This window comes from Austrofundulus limnaeus, unplaced genomic scaffold (genome assembly GCF_001266775.1).
Source record: "Austrofundulus limnaeus strain Quisiro unplaced genomic scaffold, Austrofundulus_limnaeus-1.0 Scaffold360, whole genome shotgun sequence".
Classification (NCBI taxonomy): domain Eukaryota; kingdom Metazoa; phylum Chordata; class Actinopteri; order Cyprinodontiformes; family Rivulidae; genus Austrofundulus; species Austrofundulus limnaeus.
The window spans coordinates 207021-214601 of record NW_013952762.1 but is presented as its reverse complement, the minus strand read 5'-3'; the positions used below and the strand labels follow the sequence as shown (position 1 = coordinate 214601).

The window sequence follows — 7581 nt, the reverse complement described above, 5'->3', positions numbered from 1 at the left end:
TGTCATTAGTGATTATCTCAATTTCGGCTAAAAGAATTGACAAAATCCTACACGCTGTGCCTTTAATAAAATGCTGTTTGTGCTTTAAAGTGACATTTTATGGAACTAACTGGTCATGATAGGTCTTGTACAACTGCAATAATAGTTTATTCTGTTTTAAAAAATATATGAACTTTTTCACATTAGAGTTTGTAAGATCTGCAAATAGCTGTACCAAAAGAAGCTTGCAGCATGTGTGTTTTAAAAATAATCTGACTTGACAAAATGTCAGTCAGCATTAATAATCAGCTAAGACAAACAGCTTTTTGGATTTACATTTTCAGAAAACATCCACAGGGTAATTTATGGAGCTAATAAGTCATTACGTGCCAACTATAACAATACTGTCATTAAATGCCAAAACTAACTCAACAGCACTGAACTTGAAAACAGTGCGGAACAGTCTTGTAACAACAGAAAATGCGACACAAAAGCCACCTCCCTGCTACTTCAGTCTGTTCAGAAGAAAGACTAATTATTTACTGCCACATTAAAGTCATTCACACTGTTATTAGCCTTGGATTCAGTACAAATTAAAGTCTGCAATAATATTGTCGTTTAATTTAATTATTAATCTTGTTGAAAACGTGATTTTAGATATTTCAAATCTTTCTTAGACTGGAAGGTAGTGTGGTCAGACAGCACACAAAGGAGTTCCAGTGACAGCTAAAGCTTCTGAGGGGATCAAATCAAGAAGGAGTAAATCCTGTTGAAATTTATTGATTATCTGTCTTTACTTGCTCCTTAAGAGCTGCCAGGAGTGGTTCTAAGGGTTATGTACTGTGTAGTGGTGTAATACATTTAACTCATGACATAAGACAAGATTGCAAAAGAATTTTTCAGATAACTTCTGTAAAAAGAATTCATTCAGCATTTATGTCATTTTCAAACATTTATTGATGTTTTACCACAAATTCAACTAACTCAACTATTGGTTAGAGCCTCCCTTCCATTTCCATGGAGTTATCTCTCCCTGTAAAGTTAAGGAATATGATCCCACAATAATTGTAGCACACTCTCTGGTCCTCCTTTTTAAAACCACCATTCTGGTCTGCTACTCTGGTTTGCAAGCTTTGTCCAAGTTCTCTATGCAACATGGAAAAGATGTGTCAACCATGAGACACCCACAAAATCCAGAGCATTCAGCATCTCAGGGCATTGTTCGTCCACCCCTGGCACCATGCCACTGAGGAGCTTTTTGACTGCCTTGGCTACCTCTGCCATGGTAATGGCAAAACCTGTTCTTCTCTGAGTCTTCACACTCTGCTTCCTCAAAGGTTGCTTGATTAAGGATATCCTCAAAGTACTCATTGCACTGTTGATATTCTCAGAGGGCACTCAGGCCAATTATTTCTGAGAGACACTACCAGACAACATAATCCCCAGGATCATGCAGGGGATTCTGATGTTATCAGTCCATGAAATGGACGTTATTAGGCATTATCAGTCCCATACCATGGCTTCAGGGGGTCCCTACTGTGCCTTCTAGGCTTCAGACTGTCCCGACAGTGCCCCCTAGTGGGTTAATATATCAATGACAATGAATGTGTAAATAACAAAAAGATATTGTAATAAATTTTATGTGTCCGTGTTGGTCGCGAACACTGGTCTCCAGCTTCAACCCTTCTATTGGAAGGCCACAATATAAAACCATTGGAGGGCGGTGTCTTTAGCGGTAACCATGTCATTTGCTCTAAAGTTAACCTTAGTGGATTTAAGCCTCATGTGTTTTTTTATGCCTCATGTTAACCAGATAGTGGTTTTATGCCTCATGTTAACCAGATAGTGGCTTTATGCCTCATGTTAACCAGATAGTGGTTTTATGCCTCATATTAACCAGATAGTGGCTTTAAGCCTCATATTAACCAGATAGTGGTTTTATGCCTCATACAAAGCAGCTGACAATCAGAAGCCATTCTATGGGACGGAGAACCTGCTAACCGGCACAGGCGGGACATTCTGAAGCCATTCTAGGGGACTGATAAAGCCTAATAACGTCCATTTCATGGATGATAACATCCGAAGCGGGTGGATCATGGATGTACTGAAGCATGTCCACTATTTTAAAGTGTCACGTTAATTTTTGCACATAATAATTTAAACCCAATTGCCATATGGTCTATGGCCCTGAAGTAATATTGGTGTAAATTCTCAGTCATCAAATCATGACATTGGTATTGATAATATCAATGTCTGGATTGATTTGTACAACCCTACCTCAATGATGTAAAAGTCATATGAAAAGCAGCTTGACCATTCAAACTGCAGTGACTTTAAAAAGCATCGTATATATATCTGATTGACATCTCACACATGAAAAAGACCCAAGTAGGGTGAAAAAAAATCTGATTTACAGAGGTGTATAGAAACAAAGTACATTTACTTCATTACTGTTCTCAAGTAATTATTTTGAGGAACTATTTTATCCAGTATTTTTAAATTGTAATTTTTACTTTTATTTTGTTGCATCCAAAATATAAAAAATATATACTTTTACTTCTTTACTTTCAAATTTAACACCTCATTACACTCTACAAATTTAAATATTTTTATTTTAGCCAGTTGACATGACTTGGTCAAGTAAATTCAATGCTTCATTTTTTATTGTGTATAAGTACTTTTACCTTGACTCTCCTAATTATTGTGTGTAGTTTTATAACTTTTACTCAAGTATTTTTCTTATCAGTGAAATACATTTTTACTAGTTATTTTCTGCCAAGGTATTTTTCTGTTTTTCTCATTTGCTAAAACACATTTCTTGGAACCATCCATCAATTTCTCTAAACTGTAAACACAAAACCTAATTTTCAAACTGCTTTCACAGAACCTCTGACTCCTCCAGCAAATCCAAACTCCAGCCTCAAAATAGTTTAAACTGTGCTCAAAACCAAACAATGTTGTCAAATCAGACCTCGAAGAAATCAAAAGAACAAACACCACTGAGCAGTCACACAACAGGGAAAATAAACAAAAACACAACAATAAGATCATGAAGCTTTTGAAAGAATCTTTATTTTCCACAAAGGAAAATATATTTTAAGAACAAAATTCCTAATTAGCATTTTACAGTACAAAAGAAAAACACAGTATATGATACAAAAAATGTGCAGACAGCATCTACTCTACAGCATCATGGCGACATGCTGGGTCAGGCCACAGAACTTCATCTACATCACAGGCGARATTGTCCCTGGCCAGGCAGTGTGGGAAAAAACTACTAGTATGGTGGATCCACGCTTGACACACATCCACACCTACTGTATGTCATTACAGGCCAATTCCATGGTCTGCAAGAGATTTTCCCTGGTGTAGGTTGCCGATCGTAAACCTTCCAACGCTGTGAAGAGAAGAACTCCTCTGCTGGGTTGAGGAAAGGGGAGTATGGTGAAAGGAAAACGTTCATGAATTCTTGGTTGATATTGAACCACTCTCTGACCTGGATGGCACGATGAAAACTCACATTGTCCCATTCAATGACATAGACAGGATGCCCTGGCTGCTCATGATCCTTCTGCTGATGACCTAAAACATTATCTCTAAGATCACCAAGAAATGTCAGGAGATGTTGAGTTTTGTATGGCCCCAATGTGGCATGATGGTGGATAACCCCATTGTTGCTGATGGCAGCACATAATGTTACATTCCCACCCCATTGGCCAGGTACTGCAACAATTGCTCGCTGGCCAATCATTCCAGCCTCTCCTCCTCCTTTTGGTCAGATTGAACCCAGCTTCATCCATATAAATATATTCATGGGGTTGTTCTAATGAAACTGAAATTGTGTCCAACTGAAAAACAATCTGAAAAATACATGTAGTTTTGTAAGTAGTACAGAAAGACATATTTATGCTGTAGAGTAGACTGCAGCATTGAACACCTACCTGTGTATACTGGAATCTTTGCTCTTTAACCCTCTCTGAGTAACGATCAAAGGGTACTCTGTACAGTTGCTTCATCCACATACTGTTGCATTTTAGGACTTGATCAATGGTGAAAAGGCTTACACTGTCGATGCCTTCAAAACTCACTTGGTCTGCAATGATTTTCTGCTGTATTTCACATAGTYTGATTGCATTGTTCTGATGGACCATGTCAACAATGAGGATCTCTTGGTGTGGAGACAACATAGATGTCCTCACCCCATGAAGTGGCAGTCTTGCAATTCTACAAAAAAAAAAAAAACACAACATGCAATTACAAAATACTACATGTAGTACCAGGCCTATAATGTATATAGACAAATTCAGTACTATAATGAAATACCTTTTTACAGAACCATATTGAGTCATTTTGTAAATATGCAKGTAAGGAACAAAGCAATTACTGTACCTGTTCGCCTCTCTGAAACTTCGGACTATGGTGGACACAGTGAATCGACCTAGATTGGGCTGAACTCGAAGTCCCGCTTCCCTCATTGTCAATCTGTGGACTAAAACATGATCTATGACAGTTGCCTGTATTTCATCTGAAATAATTGTTCTTTGTCTTATTTTAACACATTCTCACTCCCGACTCGTCACATATTGATGCTTTTCCATGGTTCCCTCTGCGTCTTATTTTGACGACTCGGGTACACCCGTCGCGTCAGTTATTGACGCACCAGGCATTTCCGGGTTCCCTCGGCGTCCAGGTTTGACGCGTTGGGACGCAAAATATTGGGYTCTTTGACTTGGGGTCCGTGGTTAATTTTAGGCATCAGGGTTAATGGTTAATTTTAGGTAGTGGGGTCAGGGATAGGATGTCTAGAGTGAATAAAAGTACTTTTAGGCTTTGGAACACGCTGTGGTAGAGTGCTTAGGGGAGCCGTCCTGGAACCGGAAGGTCGCCGGTTCGATCCCCGTCCAGTCGACTCAGTCGTTGTGTCCTTGGGCAAGACAACTTACCCATCTTGCCACTGATGGTGGTCAGAGGGTCCGGTGGCGCCTGTGTATGGCAGCCTCGCCTCTGTCAATGTGCCCCAGGGCAGCTGCGGCTACAATTGTAGTTTGCCATCATCAGTGTGTGAATGTGTGTGTGTGAATGGGTGAATGTCTGCAGTGTGAAGCGCTTTGAGTGTCCTGGATGGATAGAAAGGCGCTATATAAGTACAGTCCATTTACCATTTACGTTGTTCACGTGAATTTCCTACAATTTCTAAAAATGGTTAATTTTAGGGATCAGGGTTAATGGTTAATTTTAGGTACTAGGGTCAGGGATAGGATGTCTAGAGTGAATAAAAGTACTTTTAGGCTTTGGGACGGTAGTTTTGGTGCATTTTCTACACTTTCTGAAATTATGACAATGGATTCCGCCCCATCTCATCAACCACTGACGCGAGGGAGTACCCTACGCGTCAAAATCAGATGCAGAGGGAACCTTGAAAAAGCGTCAATATGTGACAACTTGGGAGTGAGAATGGGTTGCTTATTCCACCTCTTATGTGCCCTCTTCCACCTCTTCCAACTCCCCTTATTCTTACTCTTAGACCCCATTTCTGATTGTTTCTCTCCATAGTGAAACTTCAACAATCAGAGCTCCTTGCACTGGCTTATATTGGTTTGTTCACATCATTAGACACATGTGTGATCAATTTTGAGTTGCTGTGTTTAATTTGAGATACCTGTGCTTTAACTGTGTTTCAAACTTGTTACCTGTGCTAATCATTGTGAAACCCATGTGAATTGCTGAGCAAAATGTGTTTTAGTGGGTGAAAATAGGTCTGCTTGTTGTGTCTAACTGTCTGTGGGTGCAGGACTGAATACAGCAGGGCATCTCTTCCTCCACGGGCTGTTCTAAATCACACAGACACTTTACAATTGAAGAGATTCTACAGTGCGGCTTTCAGTGATTTTCAGAATGATTCACTGATTGTTGACCACCTGGACAGTCACATGTCATTACACCTCCTTAATCTGAATATAAAGGTTCACTTTGTTTTCTCCTAAAATGGGCTTGTGTGATTGAGTTCAACGAAGTAAAATTACAGTTTTTTTCAGTTGCTAAAATACTAAACCCTGTTCTCCYAACCAAATGCTCAGTTGCCTGAACCCATTTATTAAAATGGCCACCCTTTTGTCAGAACTCTAAACACGTTTCACCCAGTTAGGCTCTGACGTCCTACACACACGAGGCAATGGAAACGTGCACAATGTTTGTTGAGTAATCCTTTGGTCCAAACTCCAGAACATTCCTGACTGGATTGTTGGTACCAGTCGCTTCACATTCTTACAACAAAAACAAAGCTGTGTGAAATGTCACTAAAGCTGGAGTAACAGAATGTGTGCAGCAGATCCTGTACACAGGAATAAATCCTTTATCTTTTGCACTTCTATGTCTGCATGAAACTTCCCATCTCCTCCCTGACCCCACTAATCACTGGGGAAAAAAATAGATGCAAAGAGAGTGTGTACCAGGCKGGCTGTGTTCCCTGACTCTGTTGGAAGTTTTGTTTACATTTACCTCATAAAATATTCATGAGCTGAATGTAAAGAAACAGTTTACAACATACACCTCCAGCCTGACATTAGAATTCAGTTGGAGTCACCTGGGGAGGAAAAATAATCCAACACTTGCTGTCTTTAGGCTTTTAGCTCTCGTTTGCTCTTTACCAAAGTCATTAAATGATCTATCTTCACACGTCTACTTTAATTGTCTGCAGTCTGGAGCACAGCAGACGAGACATGATTGGCTTTGAAGACTACCGCTGGTATAATTCCACTACAATAACATGATGTATATTTAAAACATTTTAGTCCCTGCTGTAATCTGTTGGTAAAGAAAACAGATCTGTCTTTTTTTGAGTGAAGTCTGTGTGATCTCCCTATGCCTGAGTGGGTTTTGTTCACCACTCTGTAAGCATGCATGACTGGGTAAGTTCTCATTGTATTCACAAGTGGAAAACATTGACAACAGCTGCCAATTTTCCCAGTAGTGGACTTCCTACCAAAGTCACCCAAGTATTACAAAGTCAGAATATGCAATACTCAGGAAACGGAAAAAAAAAAAAAAACCTCAACCAAACCCCCTCAAAAGAGAGATAAATGAACAAGAGCTACATTATAGACTCCACAGGCTACAGTTGGCATTTRGCATCAAGTCTATATTGCCCACCATCAAAAGGAGAAAGCAGGTGATGTTTGCCTTTGTCTGTCAGCAAAACATCTCATGAAAATTCATTAGCTGTGATACATTTGTGAACTTAAACTGAAATAAACCCTCCAGTGGGAATTACCAGTCTGAAAGACCACAGTGAAGTTAGTTTTAGGTCAGAAATTAATGCTGTGTGAATATAGTGTTGTTGTCCTCCAGTTTAACCTGGTGCAGGCAGTGTGATTTTGGTCAGCTGCCCTCCAGCTGTTCACTCCTCCACACATCAGAGTTTGCTTATGGGCTGTCAATAAATTACAAAATGAACAACTTTTGAGAAAAATAAATCAATAGCTTTTAGGTCACGTGACCCAGTGAAACAAAAATAATGTCAAATTGTTCTACTAGATTAGACACATTGGCAACATTCCTTTTTTTATTTGATTTTAAGCCATTTTCTATTTTTAAATATTATTG

General features: G+C 39.4%; 1 protein-coding gene and 1 long non-coding RNA gene across 2 annotated transcripts in view; one reads left to right on the top strand and one right to left on the bottom strand.

The window, feature by feature from the left end:
• The window catches only part of LOC106528129 (contactin associated protein family member 5), a gene marked incomplete in the record, with an annotated part of 393708 nt that overhangs the window by 233986 nt on the left and 152141 nt on the right, over nucleotides 1–7581 (top strand).
• Nucleotides 2761–4577, bottom strand: LOC106528131 (uncharacterized). Its single transcript, XR_001311465.1, has 3 exons — nucleotides 4369–4577; nucleotides 3921–4203; nucleotides 2761–3839 (listed from the first exon to the last, which is right to left on the bottom strand). It is a non-coding gene; the product is annotated as an uncharacterized LOC106528131 (long non-coding RNA).